Genomic DNA, 26,940 nt, shown 5'->3' with positions numbered 1-26,940 from the left:
CAAAAATAAAATGAAGTAAAGTGTGACACTAAAATCTTAACTGCTAGATGTGGACTGTGTAGGATATGAGTAGGGGGGTGAGAGTAGTGACTGGGGGCTAATACAACACAATGTGGGTGTGCTTGTGGGAATATAATGGGTGAGAGCTGATACAATCTTGGTAAATCTAGCGGTAAAGAAAGTGCATGTTTGTGGGCATGGCTCCAAAGGGTCGAGTAGAGACTGCTGCCTTGAAACTGTGTAAAGAGATGCTGCATATGCACCCCAAATCTCGGTTGATGTGATAGCCAGTGGGGGGAATGCTCATGAAAAAATCCACATGCCTCGCTTAAATCCTGGCTCAAGATCGCTGGCACAACTCCTTCTCTAACCGAGCAAGATAAGTCCTCTTCTTCCATCGCACTCGGCGCCAGAAGGCCATCTGTGACTATCTATGAATAAGGGCTCCCAGAAGCACCTCTCTCTAAAGTGTGGCTCTCGTCTCTCTACATTCCTTATCATACCAATTTTTCTGGGGCATACTCCCAGAACGTCATCCATGCCTGGGTTGGGTGTGCGGGTATGCCTCTACTACTGCGTCATGTAAAGTCTCTATCAATATCTAGGTAAGCTCCTCTAATGGGCATCCCGGCTCCTCCGTGGCAAGGCATCTATAAATACTATCCATGTACAAAGTCAATCTCTGATGTAAAAATGTATTGAGTATACGTAGATGCCTGGGCCAACGGAGTTGTACTAAGCTAGAACGAAATTGTAAATGCGAGAAATTGTACAGTGTATTGAGTATATGTAGATCCTGGGCGAACGGAGTTGTACTAAGCTAGAATGAAATTGTAAATGCAAGGAGGGTGTGCTCTACTGCTACCTCGACAGGCTTGGGGCCGGCTTGGGGCCGACTGTAAAATCCTTAATAGTTGGTATGAAACCGGTGTGAAGGATTGGGGGGCTAGCCTCTACAACACCTCAAACCAACACCAAGAAAAGAGGATGAAGAGTATAGCTCTCTCGAGATAATATGGGCTGATCTTCTCTCACTAATTTTCTCAATTTAACACACACTCAACCTCGACTAGCTCCGATTAGCTTCCCTCTACACCGCTACAACTCCCACTACACTCCATTGCACTCAAAGACACCAAGGAAGCAATAAAATCAAGGAAAAAAGTGAGAAAAAAACCATGGAAATCTCTGCACTTTTGACCATAACTCAAAGAGCTTCACTTCTTTTCAAACGCCCTTTCATGTGCTAGTAGGGCTTCCATAGGCGCTCCCATATATACACATAGCTTGACCAAAACCCACTCAAATCAAGCTTAATTTGAAAACCCACAAAGTTCAGCAAAAAAAATCAAAAAAAGTGATGGAAAACTTGCGGGAAACCTTGCCCTTTGATATATGTACAAGCAAGGCATTGCAGCACATAGTTTACCCTCGACTAGCTGCACCACAAGGAGCTGCACACACCATAGCCACCATACCTCAAAACAAGATGAAGAGAGGTCAATATGCAGAGCTAAGCACCCACTTTCATCAACCCATTGAGGAGAGACACACTCTCAACTCACCACATCGGGCCCTCGACTAGCAAGACAGGCTGCTCTACTGCCAAACGCCTCTATCCCTCGCGGCAATCAGGGCTTCTTGTTGCTAGATCTTCCTCTGTCAAATCCCCCACTCACTCACGACCTAAAGCTGATAAAAACTCAGTTTTGTTCATATTTTTCAAGTACTAAGTGACTCTTTCAAGTCTCAACACGTCTATGTACAAAAACAGCAAAACTATGCACCCCGCACAACTGGCCCGTATGCATAGAGACAGCTGGCACACACCGCCTTTGTACACTTTGTACAAGCATGCTTTATTTACATATAAGGGACCCAAAAGCATTAAAAAACCCTTTCCAAAGTCTTTGGGGTGGCTTGCATCATTCCGTAAAAACACGTCACATATTGCCCCCCCAACAAGCATGGAACACTTTCAAGTGTTTCATGTACATTTCTTGCTTCATCACATGATTCTGGTCACATAAGGCCGGATTCGGATCCCATTGACTCTTGCCTTATGCATCTTTCCATCCAAGTCCTTGAGCTGATAGCTTCCATTATCATACACCTTATGCACCACAAAAGGACCTTCCTACTTTGCCTTGAACTTTGTTTGAAAGGTATTTTCCAAAGCACTATTATACCTCATAACCAACATGCCTTCACATAGCCCTTTTTCCTTTATCTTTTCATTGAATACATCAGCCCTTCTTCTTCCCAAGTCTTCATAGCATAGTTACCGGGGAACGCCCCCTAGCCCCTGTTCCGGCGTTCCGGGGGGCAGTTCTCTTCCCGAACGTTCCGGAACGTCCCGGAATGTCTGACATTCTGGGTGGCCAATGCAAACCGGAACGGCCGTTCCGGAACGTTCCAAAACGCCCCCGGACCGTTCCGGAATGCCCCTGGAACGGCCAACGGCTACAAACAAATTTGGCAAAAATTGAAAAAATTGAAGTAAATGTTTGGGCTTCTTTTGAAAGTGTGCAAGGCCTCAAGGACTCATAAAATGCACCCCCCTTCCCCTTTCTCTTCACAAGCTAATCCTCAAGGCTCAAGCTCTCCCTCTCACTCTCAAGATCTCTCCCTCTCAAGACTCACTCTCTCAAGGCTCAAGGCTTCAAGCCTTCAAGCTCTCTTCCTCTCCCTCCCACTCTCTCAAATCTTTCCCTCTCCCTCTCTCTCTCTTTCTCTCTCTCTCTCTCTCTCTCTCTCTCTCTCTCTCACATCATCTAGTCATAGCAAGGTTGAATGGTCTTCAAAACGAGTTTTTTGTGAGTATTAGAGTCAAAGCACTCTAATACTCCTTGTATTTAAACACAAGGAGCTAAAAATTGCACTATTTGGGTGTTTTTTATACCTCCCGTTCCGCGACGTTCCCGTTCTGGACCCCTAGCCGTTCCCCCGTTCCGCGGGGATCCCGTTGCCGTTCCCGTTCCGCGTTCCGGGTAACTATGCTTCATAGTATCTAATGGCACTTTCTCTATCCAACAAAAGGCTATGCATAGATGCCAGTCTCTCTTTTACATGCTCTTCCTCAACCAAACTATGCTTCAAAATGAACTCCAATGAAGGAAGCATCACATTAATCGGCATAACACACTCTTCTCCATATACCAAATGAAATGGAGTGAATCCCGTGGATGATTTTTGAGTCACTCTACATGCCCACAATGCCCTCTCCAAATACATATCCCAATCTTTTGGATGTTCTTCCACAAGCTTGAACAATATCTTTTGTAAAACTCCATTGAATGCCTCCACCAACCCATTGCATTGTGGATGATAAGGAGTAGCATACCTATGTTTGATCTCCAATTTCTCCACCAATTCAGTGATAAGATCATTCCTAAACTCTTTCCCTTGATCACTTACAAGCTCCAACGGCACTCCAAATCTACAACATATGCAATCAAAGATAAAGCTGCATACATCTTTGCTTGTAGCCCCTCTACTAGCCTTTGCTTCTGGCCATCTTGTCATATAATCCACTGCACTAAGTATGTAGTGCTTCCCATTTCTAGTGCCTGGAAGAAGACCAATTACATCCACACCTCACTTCTCAAAAGGTCCATAGCTTACAATGTGTCTCAAAGGCTCAGGCATCAGCTTTCTCTTTTGATATATTTGGCACTCGTGACAGCTTCTACACCAATGCACAACATCCCTATTCATACTTGGCCAAATAAGTTGAGCATTCAATACTTTCCTTCTTGTAATTTCCACTCCAAAATGGCCTCCACATCCTTCCTCATGACATGCTTTTAAGCAATCAAAAACTTCATCATGGTAGAGAACTCTTCTCATGACACCATCAGCCCCCTTGTGATACATTTGCTCTCCAATCAAGACATACCTCATAGCTCTTCGTGTGATTGCATGCCTTTGTTGAGAAGCCAATCCCTTTCTTGCAAAACCCGTTTGCAAAACATGTTCTTCCTCATGGAGGGATTCCCTTCCAAGATACCTTGGCTCTCTAATTATCACCGCATGCACATCCTTTGTGAACACCTGTTTTGCCAACTCATGAGCCCTTACATTCATATTTCGTGGTACATGCCATATTTGAAAGGAAGTAAAAGACTTTAACAACTTCCTCACTTTGAAAAACCAGCCCTTCATGCCTTCTTGATTTACCTTCGAAGTACCTTGAACTTGCCGCACAATCAACATAGAATCACCTTTGATTAAAAGCCTCCTTACATGTCTTTTGACACATTCTTCCAGGTCCAAATAGAGGCTTGCATACTCAGCCTCATTATTACTCTTTACATCCACTTCTTGGCTTCCAAACCAGCACTCAATGCCATTTTTATCCACAAATATATAACCAATAGTGCCCTTATTAATGCTCCTTTTGAAAGCCCCGTCAAAGTATAAGGTACCCTCTACATCCTGAAGCTCCGCATGCATAGTTGGACTTGGTGCTATCTTCTTTTCCAAATCCTTCTTCAACTCACTCCTTGCATGAATCTCTTTAAAAGTGAGCATATCCGCCATATTTGCTCTCACACTATCCTCCTTAGTAAAGCTCATGTCAAATTGTTGCAAGCTAAGTATCCACTTTTGCAATTTAGGACTATCCCCAGGATACCTTAGTGCATGAGGCAATAAACTACATGATGTTAACACCACAAAAGGCTTACAAATAAGATAAGATTTCAGCCTTTTTGTTGCATATACCAATGCCCAAACCAATTGCTCGATCTCATGCCAAGATTTTTGTGCATCATTCTTCACTTTGCTTATGTAGTAAACCGGCCTCATATAAGATTGCTTTTTTCCTTTTTGCATCAATATTACACCAATAGCATGCTCACCCACGCTCAAGCTCAAGTAAAACATTTCATCCCAACAAGGAGGCATTATCAAAGGTAATGTAGATAGCTTTTCCTTGACGTCCTCAAAAGTTGTTTGCTCATGCTTAGTCTAAAGAAAAGGGTCTTTTTGTGTTGCTTCTTGCAAAGGGTGCACATATTCAGCAAGCATACAAAAAGACCTTGACAAGTACCTTAACTTTTGTACAAAACTCATCAATTCCTTTGTACTTTTAGGACTCTCCATCATAAGCAAACATTCCACTTTTGCAGGATCTGGAGCTATCCCATTCTCACTTACCTCATGGCCAAGAAGTATCACTCTAGCTCTTGCAATTTTACATTTCAAAGGATTGAGTTGACCCCCATCATCATCAATCCTTTTAAACACCATATCAAGATTTTTCACATGAAGCATTCTATCACTGTAAACACAAAAATCATCCATAAAGACTTTTACAAAGCTTCCAAGGTAAGGCCCCAATACTTTGTCCATCCAACTTTGGAAGCTCGCATAAGAATTCATCAAGCCAAAGGGCATCACCCTATAGCAAAACACTCCCCATGGGGTCAAAAAGCTGGTCTTCTTTTGATCTTCATATGCAATCCCAATTTGAAAATACCCACTAAACCCATCACATACCGAATATCTCTCATGACCTGCAACAGTGTCCAAAATCTCATCATGAAAGGGAAGGGGATAGTGATGCCGCTTTGTTGCCGCATTCAATGGCTTATAGTCCACACATATTCTCCATTTATTTCCCTTTTTTGGAACTATAACCACAGGGGAAACCCATTCTGCATCATCCACAAGGTAGATAATACCAGCTTGCAAAAGCTTACTCACCTCTATCTCCAATACCTTTCGTTGAATGGTGCCCAATCTCCTTAGCTTTTGAGCAACAGGCTTTGCACCTTCTTTAAGCTTTATTTCATGAACAACACTCTTTGTTCCCCTCATTTGAGCATAATCTTTGGCAAACAACTTAGGATACTTATCAAACAATGCATCATATGCTTCTCTCTCTCGACTAGTCAGGTCACCTACAAGCATATCCATTAATTCAGCTTTTGGTACATTCGGCTCATGATCAGCCCCATGGTCATTTTCTGATCTCATAGCATTCCCTTTATCACAATTTTCATCATATACATGTATCCCACAAAGATCTACATCAAGATCAAGAAGACTTTGATCATAAACCTCATCGTCAGTACATGTAGAGGATGCACTAGAAGAACTGTCACACATGTCATAAGTGGATGGCGATAAATCTTGATGCATAGCTAGTTCATCATCAATTTCCAGCACCTTACATGTTTTCATATCATATCTAATCCTCTTCTCTTTAGGCCTGTCCACAAAGAGGTCAATACATCCCCTGTACCAGTCCTACCGTGCCCTCATAGCAATCAACCAAGGTCTACCCAATATAACTGGATATGCCCCAAGCTTTGCAGGCATCACATGAATGTCCATGACAGCCCTTTGACCCAAAACATTAAGCTCCAAGTCATGAATAACTCCCAAGCATTTCACTCTACTACTATTTGCCATCTTCACACTGAACAAGGATTTGCCTGTGAGCTGCAATCCCAATTGCTGCATTGTTTCCTCTGTCATAACGCACACTTGGGCTCCACCATCCATGTACGCCTTATTCACCCTCCTTCCATGTATCCAAGCATCAACCACAAGCAAAACATCAGTAACTTTATGAAGCTGCACTACATGTGCATTGCGTGTCTTTTTACCTTCACCCTTCTAACACTAGCTAGTTTATGCCAGTGCCTTCTCATACTTGAGCTCAAATGCAAGAGTTGCCCATATGATATGTCGGCCCTCTTGTTCTTCAAGTCTTCTAAGAGATTGTATGCTGATTGACCCTTCCCAAGCTGAAAATCATCCATGCCTATCTTCCTTCTTCTTGCCCTTACCTTTGCCTATTTACTACTTTCAGCCTCTTCCATAGGTGCCTTGCCTTTATCTACATCTCTCCTTGGCTTTGTCCTTGCTCTTTCCTCTTTGAAAAGGCCTTCACTCCCTGATTTTTGTGCCCTTGTTCTCTTATTTGCAAAGACATCAACCTCATCATCTTCATCTCCCTCCTCAACTGCCTCCAAAATTCCTACGTTAAATTGTGGAGGTGCTTGAGCTTGATTTTGTCCCTGTTGTTGTGCAAGTCCTTGACCTTGGAGAGGTTGCACATTTCCATTTACATTGCCTTCATTACCTATTTGTCTTTGTATGATAGGATATATACCTCCTGGCTCTCTCCTTGGTTGATTGCAATTGGGCGATATATGCCCTCTCTCCCCACAATTGTAACACATCACATTATCACCTCTATTCCTTTGAGGCCGTTCTCCTTAAGGTCTTCTTACTTGTTGTTGGATAGCTTGCATAGCAAGGTTGAGGTTTCCTATTTGCTCTGTCAATCTTTGAATGTCTTGGTGAAAGGATTCATGTCCTCTATTGTCCACTCTTGGAGCTTCTACATGGATTTCCCTTTCAACATGCATATCCAAAGGCAAAGGCTCGACCACATTATTTGTTGATACATAACCATCCCTTTGATGTACATTTGCTTCTCTTTCCCTATTTGCCATTTCATGCCTTCTCACCTTCTTTCTCCATTGCTCTCTAGCAACCTTTACTGCCTCATTGTAGGTCCCTGGGTCCTTGAGCTCCACCTTGTCTCTAATGCTTTAATGTAAGACAACCACAAACCTATCTTTCTTCAAGAAATCAGGGGGCATTTAATTCTCTTCAAGTCCCTTTATGATCTTTCTCCAACAAGCTTCAAACCTGTTTATGTGCACATTGATGTCTTCATGTTCTCCTTGTTGCAGCTTGCTTAGCTCTCTCCACAAATACTCAGGATCATCCTCCTTCTCAAACTCTTCTCTCAAGGCATGAGAAAGAAGATTCCAATCTCCCTTTACACCACCTTCAAGCCTATCTTCATACCATTCACGTGCTTCACCTTCAAGTAGCAAACTCACCAAATGTACCTTGAATGCACCATCGTCCCTATTGCTCTTCAATGCAATCAATTTGATCCTTCGGATGAACTTGTCCACATCTTCTCCTTTCCCACCCTTGAAGACTTCATACCCATCTCCCGCCATAGTCCTTGAGTTGATCTTCAAATGGATGCCAATCTGTAGATCAAAACCCTGTTAGAAGGATTCTCTTCTCCTCAGTGGGGGCACCAGTTTATGTGAAGGATTGGGGGGCTGGCCTCTACAACACCTCAAACCAACACCAAGAAAAGAGGATGAAGAGTATAGCTCTCTCGAGATAATATGGGCTGATCTTCTCTCACTAATTTTCTCAATTTAACACACACTCAACCTCGACTAGCTCCGATTAGCTTCCCTCTACACCGCTACAACTCCCACTACACTCCATTGCACTCAAAGACACCAAGGAAGCAATAAAATCAAGGAAAAAAGTGAGAAAAAAACCATGGAAATCTCTGCACTTTTGACCATAACTCAAAGAGCTTCACTTCTTTTCAAACGCCCTTTCATGTGCTAGTAGGGCTTCCATAGGCGCTCCCATATATACACATAGCTTGACCAAAACCCACTCAAATCAAGCTTAATTTGAAAACCCACAAAGTTCAGCAAAAAAAATCAAAAAAAGTGATGGAAAACTTGCGGGAAACCTTGCCCTTTGATATATGTACAAGCAAGGCATTGCAGCACATAGTTTACCCTCGACTAGCTGCACCACAAGGAGCTGCACACACCATAGCCACCATACCTCAAAACAAGATGAAGAGAGGTCAATATGCAGAGCTAAGCACCCACTTTCATCAGCCCATTGAGGAGAGACACACTCTCAACTCACCACATCGGGCCCTCGACTAGCAAGACAGGCTGCTCTACTGCCAAACGCCTCTATCCCTCGCGGCAATCAGGGCTTCTTGTTGCTAGATCTTCCTCTGTCAAATCCCCCACTCACTCACGACCTAAAGCTGATAAAAACTCAGTTTTGTTCATATTTTTCAAGTACTAAGTGACTCTTTCAAGTCTCAACACGTCTATGTACAAAAACAGCAAAACTATGCACCCCGCACAACTGGCCCACATGCGTAGAGACAGCTGGCACACACCGCCTTTGTACACTTTGTACAAGCATGCTTTATTTACATATAAGGGACCCAAAAGCATTAAAAAACCCTTTCCAAAGTCTTTGGGGTGGCTTGCATCATTCCGTAAAAACACGTCACACCGGGCTGAGCCATAACATATTCAACCGTGCTAGCCTCAGATCTGTGAGAAAAATAAGTGAACCCATTCGCTATTGGAAGACTCTGTAGGCCATTCAAGATGACTAGTCCATGCGCACTCCCCATGTCCTGTCAAATATCTCGCATACTCGTTATGCACCACATCCTGTGAACACTTGGGCAATCCCAAATCACTGATATCCAACTCTCTTAACATATCCTCTGAGGTATCACAAAAGGTTGTTTGAGAGTGGCCCGTCTTGGCATTGAAGTTCCCTAGGAGGATGACATCCCCATCCCTAGAGAACTCCCAAATGTCCTCATCGAAAATCATGTATGGTGATTGCCCCTTGGGCGATGCATAGAGAGATGTGCTAGGGCCTAATGTTATATGCTGATGACATGTTGATTGCAAGTGATACCATGCAGGACATCAAAGACCTAAAAGAGGAGTTGTCTAAATCTTCTTCAATGAAAGATTTAGGTGCTGCAAAGAAGATACTTGGTATGAAGATATCAAGGGACAGGATGAAGAAGACAATAAAGCTATCTCAGAAGGATTACATCAAGAAGGTACTAGAAAGGTTTGCAATGCAAAATGCAATGCAATGCACCTTTGGCTGGTCACCATATTGCAATACAAAGTGGCCTCCCTATCTTTGCTCTCACCCTGACCCACACATATCTAGCATGCCCATCTCTCCGAACAATACGAATGAGAGGGTGAAACTCTTCCTTCAATAAAACTACCACACCTCCTAACCCACGTCCTCTATGCTCTGATCTCACCTCCCGTCTACAAGTGGTCTCCTAGCGGTATCCCGTCACTCTAGGAAGTGTGACACTAGGAGTTTGATGTGTCTAAGAGTAGAAAAAAATGTATCTTCCCTTCAAGCTATCTTCAAATGCACCAACATCTAGCTTCATTGACCCATTTCTATTCCATACTACCATTTTAAGGCAGGTCCCATAGGTCTTGCAACGTCATGTAGTGCATCTTTCCAAGATCACCACTCTCCCCCCCTCCATAGAAAGCAATTTCCCTTTCTCCCCCGTAGCCTTGATTACCAGCATCAACTCTTGCATGTGTGCAATTTGCGCTAAAGTGAGGTCATTGCCCAAAAAACCCAATTTGTTTTAAGAGTTGGTTTCTTCTTCAAGAACTCTTTCCTAGTTTCCATAGTAGGGAAACGAGAAATGAGTGCTCTTTCCTTAGAATTTCCTTCCCCACCATTTCCTTTCTTCCCCACTCTCCATGCACATGTGTATGGCTTTAGAAATGCCTGTGTTTCAAGAGTTCTTTCACTTCTTCCACATTTCCAATGTCCTTAAGGCCTGTGACACGCAGGTGAAGGGCTCTAGTCTTCCTCTTATGCTCTTCCTCAATGATCAATGGTGGTTTTCGGTGTAGCTTCAGCCATCTTGGCTTTTCCCTTCTTTGCAACCTCAATCCTCACAAAACCTGAGTCCCGGCAAACGTCAGAAATCCTCATAGTCATACACAGTCACTCCCAAGCTGCCAACTCAGCCCCGTACACTGTAGCCTAGCCACCTCCAATCCTATGAGAGGGGTCCTCCAGCATGTTCAAGTCCCCCCAAACACATCACTGCTCTGCATGCGGTAAAGACTCAACACATGAGACCAAAAATCTACTCGTGCACTTGCCACACTGCGCGCATATATGTTCAAGAAACCCATGAGGCAACCAAGTGTGGCATGAAAAGTTTCGTGGTTTCGGTCGTTTCGGGGTTTCAAGGTTTTGAAACATTTCGTTTCATAGAGTCAAAAACATGAAACAAGTTTCATAAACGACATTAAATTATATATTAATAAAATATGATAAATATGTATACAATGTAGCACACATGACTCTAGACTTTAATGTCCACAAGAGAGAGAGAGAGAGAGAGAAAGAGAGAGAGAGACGTGATCACTGCTTAGAAGCGACTTCCAAGCGAGCACGATCAAAGAGATGTTCAGTATTGATGAAAGTTAAAACACAGCCACTAGTTTCATGAATCATAATTGATGCATCATTGATTCATTTAGCAAAGTACTTCTATTGAACAAAGTTCAAACTTAATTCAATGTCACAAACCATAAGTTTTAGGGACCACAATCATCTGTTAACTGGAGCTAGACCTCAAAAAAATGGAAAAAAAAACCCAATTTTAAACGTTTCATAAAAAATGCCTAGTAATCCACTAAGCTCTGCCTAGCACAAGAATACCTCTGCCCACAATGGCCTGCTCTGCCAAGAATCCGCAATAGTCATACATACCCCTCTGTGGATACCTCCACGTCCAAATGCAGCTGATCAAAACGTCTCATAGCGACCGCGCAAAATCTCACCACATCGTCTAATGTGGCTCTCACACAAATGATGCTCCTGTAGCATAAGAATATCAATCTCACCACCCACAAGGCATCGCTGAAGCTCCTCATGCAACCGACCCCTCTGAGGAAGAAATTGGGACCCTCCTAATCCCTCCTAATTCCTGCACATTCCATGAGACGATCCTCATGGAGTCAGTGAGAGAAAACAGATGCTACCACAACAGCCAAACTCGCTATCTTTGAGGCTGGTTTGGATGGGGAGTAATCCGTATCCGAACAACCTCTAGACAAGCGCGTCTGAAGTGACTGCCCTATCCAGATCAGGGCCGAGCGTGCAGCCCATAGAGCTACATTCTCTGTCCAAGAATCCTCATGTCCAGATACATAGCAAGGGGGTCTCTGAGTGTCAGCAAACAAATGCACCACAATGTGCCTACGACCTGTTGCATCCGGCGGCGGCACGTTGAACTTGGCTAAAGGCCAATGTGTCTGTACCAGATCTGTCACCCCTAGATCCCCTGTGTGGTGTGAGAGCTCAATGGCCTGGACCTGGATCCAATCAAGAACTGTGTGCAGGGTCCACTATGTAGGATCCTTGCCGCACATCAGAAAGGATAAGCCTACCGCTGTATCCAGAGCCTCAGTGCCTCGTGCTGCTAAAAATAGGACGTGGACTCGAAAGCAAGCATCCTCCAGGTCGAGAGAAGAATCGCCTAGGAAGCTAGTGAAGCTGTAATCGAAGAAGTCTCGCGGTCTACGAATGTCAAAGCTGGTCAACCCCAAGGGACTGTTGTAAAAGGAGAGGTCTGAACCAGAAGTGGCGGCCTCAGATGGGGTTGTCTCTCCGAACCATGCGGCTCGTAGCCAAAGCACCACCAAGAGATCGTCTCGCTGCAGATGTGTGTCTAGTTCCTTGCGTATGAGGAGGAGTGTGGGATGGGCATAGTCACAAGGGACGCATTCCGGGACGGGGAACGGGGAACGGGGGACGGAGCTCAAATGGATTTTTAGTGTAAAAAAGAGGGCAGGACGGCAAGTGGGGACGGAAAAGTGGGGACGGGAAGCCCGAAAAAGGGCGTCCCCTGTTACTATGGGGATGGGTCGGGAGATGAGGCTAAGGGCCCCACCGCGTCTGAGGAGGAGTGTAGGATGGGTCGGGAGATGAAGCTGAGGACCCTAACAGGGAGAGAGAGTAGGAGTGGGAGGTGCGGGTGAGGGTGGAGGAGGGGGAGGCAGAGGAAGTGGATTGGAGGCATCTGAGGGTGGAGGCGGTGGGGGCGGCGGAGCTGAGGTGGAGGGAGCCTCCTTAGGGGGGTCCTGTTGAAGGGGGTCAATGTTGCTGAACTGCAGGAGGTCGGCCACCAGGGAGAGTAGTGTGGCGAGCCCGTCTCGGTCAGCGGCGGCCAGGCACCTGCAGCCAACGATCAACAGGCTGATCGCTGGCCTCTGTCGGGGTACCAGTGTGTGTGTCCTGAGTATCTGTCTGCTGGGCCTGCTTAGCCTTGGGAGGCTGCGTAGGTGCGGTGGGTCGAGATCTCCCACGAGGACAGGCCTTCGCTAAGTGGACCATCTGTCTACAAATGAAACACCGGTTCAAAAGACTCGAATACTCCACACTCTGTCCGATCCAACCTCCACTCACCCGAGCCAATAGTATCACCCTCGAAAGGAAGTGTGTTGCGAACAAGAACCCGCACAGTAGGCAAACCTGCGGCCTTGGCCACAACGGAAGTTGCTATGCGCATTACTCCAGAACCGTCCCGAACATGGAACCAATCCTTGGAAGTAAAGGGAGATACTCTCTCCTCAGGCCTGAGAAACAAATCGAAATAGGCAAGTCGGCCTCCTCCTCAAGCACATCTGTAGTAGGGTTGAAACCATGATGCCATCGTCTGAAGTAAGCTCGAGCTGCTCGGATGCCGAGCGGGCTCATTGATATCACCTTGGCCGTCATCTCTAGAGACTCGAACTCTATCTAGTAATACCCTCTCCCTAGGATTTGGACATCAGTGATCTTGCCCACATCAGAGAGGAGTCAGGCATGAAGTAAATCCCGAACCTCACCTCGGCTAGGTCGAGTTCCAATAATCTTGGAGATAACAGAGGTGGCTCACAAGCGTTCCACCTCGGCTATCAAGTTCGCTTGCTCTTCTGGTGAGAGAGCAAGTCGAAGGGTCCCCTCCGCGGTGTTGGGCGAGGAGTCCCTCTGAGGTGGAACAGAGGCCGTCATTCTGTGTTTGCTGCTATAAAGAAAAGGGCGTTGGCGTCGAGGCGATTACCAGGAGGCTGAAAGAAAACAGCCTACAAGCAAGTGGAGGTCCAGAAGAGAACGGAAGCCAGGAGTGAGAGGGTGGGCTGAGGGCTAGGGCAGCGAGGGCGTGCGGGCGCAGGGGCAAGGGCAAAGGACAGCACGCGGGCAGGGGCTAGGACAGCGCGAGCTGAAGGGGGGGAGACGAATCGATGGCGGGGAGGGGGTGTGCGCAGGTAGCAATGACCTCTCCAAGGTTCGTTTTCACACATTCTTTGATCTTCTCGAGCTCCTTAATTACTGAGGGCTGAGTTTCTCCCTCCTTTCCAAGAATACTTTTACTCTTACAAGCTGCCAGTTTTCTTCAATCAATGTATCTTTTGCACTTAAACATTTTCCCATATCTGATTTCCACCAGTCACTAGTAGGAAAAGCCTCATCAAACCTTTTTTTCATCACAGCTTTGGGCGGGGTTTGATATGCATCTTGATCTTTGAAATTGTCTGGTTGGTCCATCATCTGCACAAAGATATGCACCAATCAAGCTCCAAACCTCTATGATTAAGTACGCCTCAGTACATGCCCACACACAAGCGGCCTCCCAAACCAAACTAATGTAGTAAGCTGCTTTAATACAATGATGGTAGTGTGTGTGTGCCACATAGTCCCCTCTACTGAAGCTCCCCCTTGGCTTAAATTGCCCCTCTACTAAAGCTCCCCCTCTGCTAAATCTAGACCTCTGCATGTGTTAAAATACGCCTTATGGTACGCCTCAACAAAAATTACGTGCACGTTGTCGGGATGTATGCGGTCTAGCTGGGAGAGTGAAGAACCTCTGGCTGTGAGAGTTTGTGATGAGAGTCATAAACACTTTAAGAAAAAACGTTTATGGAAAATCACCAGCCCTCTTTCTAAAGATGATTGAAAATCTAAGAGCGTTCATGATAGCAAAGTCACAAACCCTGTTTCCCATCGTACTTGGAAGATGCTTGTTTTCGTAGTTTGAGATTATGATGAGAGGATCACCAAATCACATTCAATTTCACTTAAAGAGACCAATTAAAAACACTAAAGTTTTAACCATGAAACCTCAATGCTCATACAAGCACAAATCCCAATCAAAACCCAAACCTCTTTCATGGTATCATGTAGCCTCGCTCCCAATTGCATAGTCATAACATCAAACAGTTAAAAGCATTACACGAGGTTCCACCTTCATGGTGACCATTGTCTGACTTTACAGAGATTTAAGAGCTTCTATATTGAATCCCACACACCAATTTTGATAAGGGAAAACCCTAATTCACTCCCTCACAGGCTCAGATACAAGATTGCGAAGAGGCGGGACTGCACTACACAGATTGAGCAACCATAAAAGCTATTGCCCACTAGAAGAAAATTGCAGGTTTTTTTCACTTAAAGGAGCCTTCTCTTCCTTCCCCGCGGCATTCTCAGCTGATGTGTCAATTTTTGGGCATTTTTACCAATTTTGACCAGAACTAGGTCATTTTTGGCCCATTTTTGACCTAAAAACCATTTTTGATGTGAAAAATCCCAAACACAGTCGGAAAAATCCCTAACTCTCTCACATACGCATAAAAAGCATAGATATGCATCGCTTTTCCATTTTGGGTCCCTTTTCATGCATTTCTGCAATGATGCCAGTTAGTTGCTATTTTTGGCAACTTTTGCCTGCATTGATCTTTGTAGGCAAGATGAGTGTGCCACCATGAAACACTTGGAATATGTACATCATAAAACCAAAATAGGCATCTTATCAAGTGGAAAAGCACGCAAAGGTGCCACATCCAGGGCGAAGACTCTTTGATTAGGTATGTACATGATAGCAACCGCAGTAGCCTCTTAAGTATATATCACAATATGTACATGATTGCTTTTATTTATATACATCAATAGGTGTCAAAATTGAGGTGAATGTTTTTATTTCACACTATGTACGTGCCACGGCATGACATCCACCCCCTCTGAATCTTCACAACCTCCGGTATGTACCACAACAACATTTGTTAAGCATTAAAACTCATGGTCAAACACATCTTCACTCTCATCCTGAATTTGCATATAGTTAGACCCATCATCCTCTTCACTAACCATACATCAATTCGATAGACATATAGCCAGTGACTGAACTATGTGTCGTACAGTCAGTCCATAATGCAAAGGGTAGTAACCTTGGCCACTCTCCAAGCTTGCCTTCACAAGCCTTAGCCAAAGCTTTTATTATTGGAGGATGCCCTCTTTCACTCTTGCCATTGCACTCTGGGTTATAAGCGCACATTAAAAGCTACTTTGATGCCCATTCTAGAAAAGAACTCCCTTGCTTCATCGGCATCCAGGTCTCCTCTATCTGCAATTATTTTTCCCACACATCCATAGCAACACATCACTTCATCAAGTAGGAATTTACATACAGCTTTTGTATTTTTTGTCCTCAATGCATGCCCTTCAACTTGATAGGACAAATCTTCTCTTGCAAGCACTAAATACCTCATTTGCCAAAGTCCCAAATGTATTGTGACCAAGTCCACATCAAGTAGGCATTTACATACAGCTTCTGTATTCTTTGTCCTCAATGCACGCCCTTCAACTTGATTGGACAAATCTTCTCTTGCAAGAACTAAATACCTCATTTTCCAAAGTCCCAAAGGCATTGTGACCAAGTCCACAACCCATTTGTATTGCATGGCCAATGGATAAGTAGGATGTAGTCCATCACAATGCCGTACATTTAAATACATTTGGCATGTCACACGACTCCACAAACTCAGCCACATGCTGGGGACAGGTGGCCCGGACTGATGTTAGTGCATATATGTGTAAAGCTCGAGTTACGGAGCATGCATGTCTTTTCGGATTGCGAATCGGAGCTATGGATAGAAAGTTATGGCCGTTTGAAGATTTTTCGGGAGCCGGGTCTGAGCCCACTTGGCCGCATTGGAGGATGTGCCGTCTTGTATATTTTGGGCCTCGCCAAGGTTCTCGGTAATAGTGTGTGCTATGTGGAGTGAGCACGAGTCGACTACCCGTCAATCGGATACTCGGTCGGTCAAATACAGCGAGATGAAGTTGGGAGCCGTGGGCAGTGAAAGGCGACATATGTTTTTTTCCGTTTTGGGTAATGCCTCGGATTGCGAGCCTGGAAGAGTCGAGAAACGATGGTGATTGTGTTGAAGCAAGTCGGCAATGCAAACTTCCATCCGAGCTTTGCGGCTTGGCAGTAGGATATTGCGACAAGGGTACAACTCAATTTTTTTACCACTTGCGGCTTGGTGTTCGAGGGGGTGAACTGACCTAAAGCGGAAAAGTTTTCGAGGTTTGGGTTTGGCTGGGGCGGCTTGGCGAAAGAGGGGTTCAGAAAGCCCGTGCACACCAAAGCACCGGTCCATGTGGGAAACAAACACATGAGCCTCTTTGGTTGTAATAAATAAAAGAAGCAAAGTTTGCCTTGGCTGGAGTTGAAATAAAGAAAGGGAAGGAAACTCAAAAGCTAAAAGAAAGAGGAAAAGTAGAGGGAAACCCCAAGGAGCAGTAGCGCCCGGCTTTATTGCCTAAAAAAGCATGTTAACTTTTTTTCTTTGGCCTTGAAAAAGAGGGAGAGAAAGAAGGGCAGCGGGTTCGAGGTTTTGGGTGGGCCTTGGCTTTGGAGAGGAGTGAAAAAAGAAGGAGGAGGAGCAGGTTTCTTTTTCGAGGAGGAGGGTTTTTCCCTTTGGGCTGGAAAGAGAGGAAAAAAAGAAGGGGAGAGGACTCCTTCGATGAGTTTTTTTTGGTCGGGAGCTGCTTGTTCGTTTGGAGCCGTGGAGAGCTCACGAAGAGTAGTGGCCATGGAAACCTTCGGGCCGGGCTTGAGCGGGGCTCGCCCTTGTGTACTTTCTGATGCGCGCCGGTTGCAGCGATGATGGTTGTACGGTGTTTGGTGCCAATGAATGAAAGAAGGCCCCCATTGCAGTGAGTTTTGTGCGTCGTCTTGCCCCCCTTCCCCCCTTCTCTTCTACTCTCGTGTGTGTGCGTGCGGGTGTATCAGCAGGTGTGTGCCGCCCCGACGGAGTGTTGCAGAGAGAGAGAGAGAGAGAGAGAGAGAGAGAGAGTGTGGCGTTTTGAGCGTGTGGGAGAGCGTAAAAGCTGCTGCATTGAGGTGTGCGGGTTGTGGGAGTTCGTGTGCGTCTGTGCGAGCACGTGTGCGTGCGTGGTCTCGTGAAAAGAGCGAGTCGAAGGTGCTCGCAAAGTGGATTGGGGTGCAGTGTGTGCCCTGGGTTATAGGAGGCATTCCGTGTTGGCGCGCTGGGCGTGCTCCCCATTCCCCCTCTCCAACGGCGTCAACCCTTGGCACCCAGTAGAAGTATATTAACACCATCACCCATACCTACACATACAGCTCCCTCCATTCCTTCAACGGGTTCTACATCCTCCAGGTCACCTTCTCCGGTAAGGCTCTCCCCCATTTTGTTACAGCAAGCTAGTGAGCAACAGGCTCAGGAGCAAGAGGCCATGGAGGAGCTCACAAGTGTTCTGGCCAAGGTGAACATCAAGTTCCCTACCTTCAAGGGTCTCTCCACAGAGGATGCTGATGACCATGCTCGGAGGTTTGTTTCTCTTTGCAGAGGTCGTGGCCTCAATAGAGAAGACGCCTACCTTGTGCTCTTTCCGTCCACCTTGGATGGTCTTGCAGATAAATGGTACAGTCAATTTGCTGAAAACAACTTTGCTACTTGGACTATGTTAAGATAGTAGTTCTGTGAAGCTTTCCGACCAGGGGATTATCAAGAAAAGATTCTAGATGTGTTGGCCAACCTGTTGCTCCAACCCAAGGAGACATTTGCCGAGCTCATGACCAGAACAAAGTCCCTGGTCACCAAGCTGCCTCAGCAACCAGGAGAATTTATGGTGAAGAAGTGGGTAGAGAAGGCTTCCCCTAAGACTTCTCAACAAAAGCTCAGAGAAAGTCTTCGTCCTGAAGCCAGTCTGGAGGACTTTGTTGCTGTTGCTACTAGAATAGAGGGAGCTAGGAAGCTGTTCACTGACTCTCCTCAGGTAGAGACTACCCCTGTAATCGTGGACAGTCCATCAGACCCCTTGACTTCTTTACGCAAGGAACTGAAAGCCCTAGAGTTGCAGCGGGCCCTTCAGGAAGAGAGATCCTTCTCTCTTAGACAGGAGAAGCCCCCACATCAAGAGGCTTATGACCAACTTAAAAGAGAGCTAGAAGAGCTCAGGTCTCAGCAGGAGACTAAGGCTATGGTATGGTGTAGCTCATGTCGATCTGCAGGGCATCCTTCTCAGGACTGCCCACTTCGAGCTTACTGCCATTTCTGCGAGAAGCTTGGCCATGATGACAAAGAGTGCTATTATCTGAAGGGAATGCGGCAACTACAACAGAGCCTCGCCCCCAACCTTCAACAAGGGTTGACACCTACATCCAACATGGTTTCACCCTATGGTCATCAACACCCTATGCCACCTCTGTTGACAACACCTCCTATGCAAGGTATGCACAACAACTTCGCATCTCCCATTTTTTATCATGCTAATGCTCCCTCAACCCCTCAGAGCTTCTACACGTCACCCTCAAACTCCATGCGACAACCACCTCGTCCGCCGTTCCGTCCCTCCAATCGGCCCATTTTATGCTACAAATGTGGAGAGTATGGGCAGTATCAGAGCAAATGCCCTCTGCCAGAAGGCTCTCCTCCGTGCCAACTTTGCCCTGAGGCTCAGGATCACTACACTAAGGATTGTCCAAAACAACACGCCTCTACCTCTGCGAGCCCAAGTCAGAGCCAACCTGAATTCACCTTTCCCAAGATCAATTTGATAGCAATTAGTACCAACCCCAAGCCACCACTTTCTGCCCATATGATTGCCTCTCAAGACGAGTTGCAGCTGGTAGAGGAGCCAGCTGGTGTCCTCACACGAGCTCAGAGGGCAGCCCTCGGCCTCAATCTTCTAGCAGGTACAGCCCTTTCCTCCCCAATGCCTACACCTCCTTCAGCAGCTGACATGCCATCCCCTAGTGCTAAGAAAGGATCTTTTACTATGCTCTCCGATATTGATGGGGCTTTCTTAGAAGCAGTTGCTGACTTACAAAAGATCAAGGAAACTGAGAAGACGTTGATCCCAAGAGAAAAACCTACAGCAGAGACTATATTGAAGAATACCTTTCAGCAAGTGTCATTGAATGACATGCTTCGACTTGATGCAAATTTTCGAAGTGACACCCTTGCCATCATTCAATCTCTGTACCCTGGTGCAGGGTCTAGTGGCGGGCACCTCCCAGTGCAGCCCTCCGAATCCTACATGATATCCTATCCCGAAGCTTCACTTACTGATTACAGGAGTCCGCATCTAACCATTTCTATTATGAGCCGCGAATTCTCAGGGGTCATAGTAGATGGTGGGTCGGGTATCAACCTAATGCCTGAATTCACTATGCTGGCATTGGGTCTCCAGCCCACTAGGCCTGCCCCATTCACAGTGACTTTGGCCGACCAGAGGACTGTCTACCCCTTGGGCATTGTAGAAAAGGTGCCTCTGCAGGTTCAAGATTTCACATTCAGCTTGGATTTTGTGGTGGTTCGCCTTCCCCAGGTAGAAGGCGGCTTCCCATTGCTCATTGGCAGACCATGGCTACGACACACGAAAGCACTACATGATTGGGGAAACGATGCAATGTGGATACGAACCCCTGGCTCCTCAATGCAACCGATTCGCCTTGAAGGCGGAATGGATCCGGTGGTATAGTTCCCTCTCCATGGAGTCCAATCCCGAACTGGAACAGCCTACTCCGCCGGATGGGTCAGATGAAGACCTGCTAGAGTGGTTGGAAGCTACCCAATCTATGCCTTGTTATGGGGTATCTGTTCACTCTTTGCCTGAGAATACCCCACCTGAAACCGGCCTGTTCAATTCAAAAAGGGCGGTAGACTTTACTTCAAACCTTGATTTACCTTTCATTATATTTGTCATCCACTTAACGTGTACTTTCAAGACACAACATAGGGGAGAGGGATACAGGCTGCTAGATTGCACCTGTATGAGTAGACCAACACCAGATTGGCCCCTAACTTAGGCGCCCCTTTCAGTATTTCTTTATTCTTCAAAAGAGGGAATAAACGCTGTGGTTCCCTACAAGCTGCCCCGCACAAACTTGGCTGAATTTCAACTGTTCCGGCCCGATTTCGGTAGCATAACTGTACTAGGACCCCTTACAATCAGTATTCCCACGCATTGACTAACTTTCCCGACGCATACGGGCACTTTGCAAAACCTGGCGAGAATCTGCAGCACGCTGAATTCTCTGTTTTCATCCCCGAAAATGCGCCAGATCACCTGTACAGCGGTCCCCTCGCGTCCCCGAACCTCCTGGGGGTATTAGGGACCGTTTAGGGCCAAAACCCTAAACCTGCAAAAATACACAGCAGGCTGTAATTTACTGTTTCGGGCTCCGTTTCGCGTGCCGGTCGCATCCGTAGCAAGTCCTCGAACTCCCGCACCTGTAGGGCTACTTGCCCTTTGAATCGGACGAGATTTCTGGCGTGAAACCTCTCCGAATTCACCTGTACCTGCGGGGGATTAGCCACTAGCTAATCCAGTACCTGTGCAAGAGGCTCTTGCCTCGGCAATCGCGCATGAACCCACACAACTGTACATTGGTCAAATGAAAAGCCCACTAGTGGGGCATAACATACTGCCATAGAGGAGAGAGAGGGCAGTGTGTAGAGTGCAGGGCATCACTCCTGGCACCGCACTGTACATAGGAGGGAAAGCAAGCACTCCATAGCTCTTAACCTGTGACAAAATCTGAAAATGAGGCTCTTCTCCCTTCAAATTCAGCGCCACCTTCTCTTGCATGAGGAAAGTGCACCAGAATGTGCCACTTGGCACATTTATAAGCATTTTCCCGTTTCGGGGTTGCCGCCTAAAAATCTCCCAACCGGTTGCCCAGTTGACTTCACGGCAGAGTAAGAAAATTTTCCCCTTGTCATTCCGAAGGCAATGACGCAAACACATTTTCAGGTCCCAAAATAGCAACTCCCTAAATTTTAGGAGATGCTGCCATTGTATCTTTCTAGGTCATCTGACCCCCTTTGTACACTGCAGCCACACCCAGAACTGAAATGTAGGCTCTGTAGCAAAGGATTCCACTTTGGCTAGTCAGTGACCCCACTACTCAAGTGCTATGCGAGCATATCTGTCTCTAGGAAGTTCCCATGTGCGGTTTATGAAGGAGACTGATCTGGTGAGCGCCTCCACCACTAGTGGGGGGGGCGCTAGCTCTGCTCGGATAATGGCCCGTGGTACTGATGCCTTGACTCTAATGAGCCGCGAGATCATAGAGATGAGAGGTTTCTCCGCGTTCCCCCATCCATCTGTGCGACCCGGCCTCCCGCAAGGATCCAATGAAGGTCCCCATATCTCAGCTCCATAGAGCAGTGCTGAAGCCACCAAAGTGTCAAAGAGCCAGAGCCTCGTCCGGGGCTCTTGAAACTGAACCTACAAACACATCTTCTCTAATCTACCCAGTGCTGCGTGGGCTCTAGTCAGTCTGGTCTCTGCTGCTCTTCTGAGTGAGAATGCAGGTCGGCTAAAAACCACTCCAAGGTTAAGTGTAAGCATCTGTGTACTCCACAGTCTCCTGGCCGTATGTGAATGTAGGTGCTGACCTCCTAATTCACTGTGGGGTGGTTAAACACCATAACCTTGGTTTTACCAAGGTTGACAGACAAACCACTTTCGTGGGCAAACCTATGCAAAGCATCCAGTTGACGTTGCATTCCCTCTGGAGATTCGGAGATCAACACTACATCATCAGCATATAACAAAAGTGGAATCCATGTCCCTGCCAACTGTGCACCTCTATCCCCATCGCTCTCAATGTAGTCAGAAACCTCATCCACATACATACCGAAAGAGTAGGAGAGAGCGGGCAACCTTGCTTCACCCCAATAGTGGAGTGAACTGGTGTAGAAAGTCCCTCAGGGGTGCGTACATGCCCTACTACTGATCTGTACAATGCCATGATCCCCCAAATGAGCTCTGTGGGTACTCCCATTTCCTGTAGTCTGCGCATCAATCTAGCTCTGGGTACTGTGTCAAAAGCTTTGCAGAAGTCCACAAAGCTACAATAGATCCATCTCCCATGAGATCTGCCTTCCTCGATGATGGCCCTGAGTGTCAAGATATGGTCAAGAGTAGAGAAGCCTCTCCTGAACCCTGCCTGCCCAGCTGCACGCATTCCTTCCCTCTCTGCCCATCTACTCAGCTCTTGCTCAAGAATCGATGCATACAACCCTGCTAGTGTGTGTCCAATCATGATAGTGCGATAATTCCCAGGCTCCATGGGGTCTCCTGACTTGAAGATAGGTACGATCGTAGATAGGCTCCAAGTGTCCGGTAGGCCCTCACACATGGCATGGTTAAACATAACTACTAGAAGCTCTGCTAGTAGGTCTTTGGCATGCATGAAATGCTCAGCGACTAAGCCATCATGATCATATGCTCTCCCAGTCCTCATCCTGTCAATAGCTTTCTTCACCATCTCAGCGGTGAAAAAAGCACATGTGTGTGGGCACGGATCAGGGGGGTTGGGGAGGGGCGGCTATCCGAGTACTGTGTACAAAGAGATGCGTACTAACCCCAGGTCTCTGTGGAGGAAATAGCGGGGGGGGGGGGGCTCATGAAAGAGCCGCCACGCCTCACGCGAGTCCCGACTCAAGAATAGCTGGTATAGATCCTGCTCGAGTCAAGCCAAAAAAGCCCTCTTCTTTGGCCGCACCAGGCGTCGGAAGTCAATCTGTGACTGTCTGTGAGTGACGTCCCCCAAAAGCACCTCCCTCTGAAGTCTGGCTCTAGTCTGGTGGCACTCCTCATCATACCAGCTGTTCAGCGGCATGCTCCCTGATCGCAGCTCCGCTCAGGCTGGGTGTGTTGGTATGCTTCTGCCTGCTGCATCATGTAATGTCTGTGTCAGTCTAGTAGTTAGCTCCTCCAGAGGTCGCCCCGGGTCCTCGGTGCATAGGCGTCTATAGATCCCGTCCATGTATACAGAATCCGTCTCCCGTGTGAAGGTGTAGCGAGTAGGGGCTGCTACCTGTGGTCTGTGTGCTACATTGAACTGGAAGGAGATGGTCATCGACACCAGAGCATGATCCACTGCCACCCCGACCGGTCTGGGCCCAACTGTGAGATCCTGGATACTAGAGATGAGATTCGGCTGTGCCATGACATAGTCCACTGTGCTGGCTCCATGTCTGTGTGGGAAGCATGTAAAACCTCCCGTAGCAGGAAATCTCTGTAGGGCGTTCAAGATGGCCAATCCATGTGCAATGCCCATGTCTATCAGGTGTAGCCCATACTCAGTATATTCCACATCGTGTGATAGTCTGGACCAGCCCGTCTCTACAACATCTAGCTCTCTTAGCATCTCCTCTGAAGTATCATAAAACACTGCCTGGTGATGGGCAATCCTAGCATTGAAGTCCCCTAGGATAAAAATGTCACCATCCCTAGAGAACTCCCATATGTCATCATCCAAAATAGAGAAAGGGGACTGTCCTCTGGGTGATGCATAAACTGATGTACTCGGGGGAAAGTAGCAAATAGCAAGGTAGTGATATCTGTCTGTCTCTGCTTTCAATCTCACCCACATGTACCTAGCCTGCTCATCCCTGCGGGCTATATGTATCAATGGCTACAGATCATCTCTAAATAACACTGCCACTCCCCCCGAGCCCCGTCCTCTGTGCTCTGAGCGTGTCTCCTGTCTGTAAGCTGTCTCCCACCTGTATCCACTGATGTGAGGCATGGATTGCCCAGGGGCCTGGTGTGTCTCAGAGTAAAAGACGATGTCTCTTCCAGTAAAGCTATCCTCAAAAGCACCCACATCAAGACGCATAGATCCATTACAGTTCCAGGCAGCCACTTTGAGTGTGGTCCCATAAGTCTCGCACCGTCATGTGGAGCGTCGCTCTAGTATTACCACTTTTCCATCTCGGTAAAAGGCAATCTTGCCTTTTCCCCTTGCCGCTCTAATCTCCGGCATTACTTCCTGCATATGAGCGATCTACGAGAGGGTGAGATCATCCCCGAGAAAGATGCCAGTCTCTTTAAGAGTTGGTCTTTTCTTCAAGGACTTTTTCACTTCCATGGAGAGAAAACGGAGGATGAGTGCTCTTTCTTTTGAAATTTCTCCACTGCTTCCATTTTTCTTTATGTTGCCCACTCTCCATGCCCTTGTGTGCGTCGGCTCATGAACCCCCATCAAGGCTGTGAGTTCTTTTACTTCTTCGTCCACATTGCCTTTTTCTTTAAGACCGCAAATTCTCACATGTAAAGCGCGCACCCGTCTTCTTTGCTCCTCCTCTAGTGTCTGATTAATGATAGTGGGTGTGGACGTGGGCGTTATTTCCTTGCCTTTTCCTTTCTTGGCCACCTTGATCCATTTCTCGGCTTCATCCGCCTTCTGTTGAGTTTTGGTAAGAACATCCACCCAAGAAGTCGTCATTTCTTTGTGTTGCTCTTCTCCCTCTTTGATGGCCCGTACTTGCTCCTTGATCGTGTTGATTTCTTCGATTACTAAGGGTTGCACTTTGCCCTCTTCCAGTGTGTTTCTCGATCGTGCTTCGGCGAGCTCTTTCTTGAGTGACGCAATCTCTTCATCTTGAGTCGTCACTCGGTCTTCCAACGTATTTATCTTGCTCTCTTGGATCAGCACGCGTCCTTCGAGCATGTTTATTGTGCCCAAGAGATTGCGGTTCATCTTGGTAATGGTCACCGTCATTTCCTTTTTGCACTTTTGAATGGCATCCTCTAGGGGGTCGGCTTTACTGTTCAGCTTCCTCATGCTTGATCGCCGTCCGAAAAGGAGTCACTAAACGCACGTGTGCACCCACACTAGCAGCGGGCGCGGTAGCTGGGCGAGTGGGGGAACGCGAGGAGGTATGGCAAGGGAGGGGCAGCGATAGAGTACGGACGAGAGAGAGAGAGAGAGAGAGAGAGAGAGAGAGAGAGAGAGAGAGAGAGAGAGATAAATGAAATGAAATGAAATGTTATATTAACGTCTTCAAAAGGCCAAAGTGACCAAAGAGACCAGGAAGTTACAATGCGGTGTATCTGATACCAAGTCAGATTAACAAAATAGGGAAAGGGGGGGGGGGGGGGGGGGGACGGCGCATGGGGTAGGGGGGGAGAGAGAGAGAGAGAGAGAGAGAGAGAGAGAGAGAGAGAGAGAGAGAGAGAGAGAGTGGAAAAGAAGAAGCATGACCAAAGAATAGCAACAGGGAGCAGAGCCATGCAAGGGAGCCTCGAGCATTTGGTGAGAGAGAGAGAGAGAGAGAGAGAGAGAGAGAGAGAGAGAGAGAGAGAGATGGATGAAATGAAATGTTATATTAGCATCGTCTAAAGGTCAAAATAACCTATGAGACAAAAGAATTACATCATGGTGAATCTGATACAAGGTTTGGATAAAAAGAAAGAAATTAACTAAACAGAAAGACTACTAGAGCTGTAAAAGGTGGGTATCAAGAGCCAAAAGGCCAAAATGACCTATGAGACCAAGAAATTACATCCATGTGTGACTCTAGTACAATGTCTGAGGAACATAAAATAAAAATAAACTTTGGGTGGGATAAGAGAGTTACATCATGGTGAATCTGATACAAGATTTGAATAAAAAGAAAGAAAGAAATTAACTAAACAGAAACACTACTAGAGATGTAAAAGGTGGGTACCAAGAGCCTAGGAGGTACATATACAAAAAGTGGGTGTATATCTCAGAGAACGGATACAAAATGGTGGATATGTGTATCACAATCTGGAGATGGCTCACATCAGTCATTGCATGATCGTGTCGATGTCCTCCATGGTGAGAGCCTAAACAGGGCGTCTCCCATGTCTTACCAATATAGATTTGATCTTCTACTGCAACCTCCTCCATCGATGGGAGCATCCCCTCATCCTTGGCCTCCTAGATCTCCCAGCCTTTGCTACTCGGTCACTCATAATACCTCTGCTAGTGATGTGCCCTCTATCCCTCCTCTCTACCCGGTCTCGTCTCTGCTCAATCTTTGGATGGAAGAACATTTTGATCTGTCTCTCGGTGTGTCTCCTTGTGTGTGAGCCTCTCTCTGAGTAACCTTGCTCGATATCACTGAATCTCCAATAGATAGAGGCCAAGACATCTCTGATCCTAGTATCTCATCACTCTAGATAGAGGGCCGAACCGTCTATAGAGACACT

At 46.6% G+C, this 26,940-nt stretch overlaps 1 protein-coding gene and 1 pseudogene across 3 annotated transcripts in view; both read right to left on the bottom strand.

The window, feature by feature from the left end:
* Positions 1–26,940, bottom strand: part of LOC147457849 (uncharacterized) — a 144,036-nt gene that overhangs the window by 93,545 nt on the left and 23,551 nt on the right. The gene's annotated exons all lie outside the window — the stretch shown is intronic.
* LOC147457850 (uncharacterized) lies at positions 7,486–7,994 on the bottom strand (annotated as a pseudogene).

Source organism: Adiantum capillus-veneris, chromosome 5 (assembly GCF_014529385.1).
Source record: "Adiantum capillus-veneris isolate H3 chromosome 5, ASM1452938v2, whole genome shotgun sequence".
Taxonomy (NCBI): Eukaryota; Viridiplantae; Streptophyta; class Polypodiopsida; order Polypodiales; family Pteridaceae; genus Adiantum; species Adiantum capillus-veneris.
Note: the sequence above shows the minus strand (reverse complement) of the source record. Positions and strands in the feature narration are given on the sequence as shown.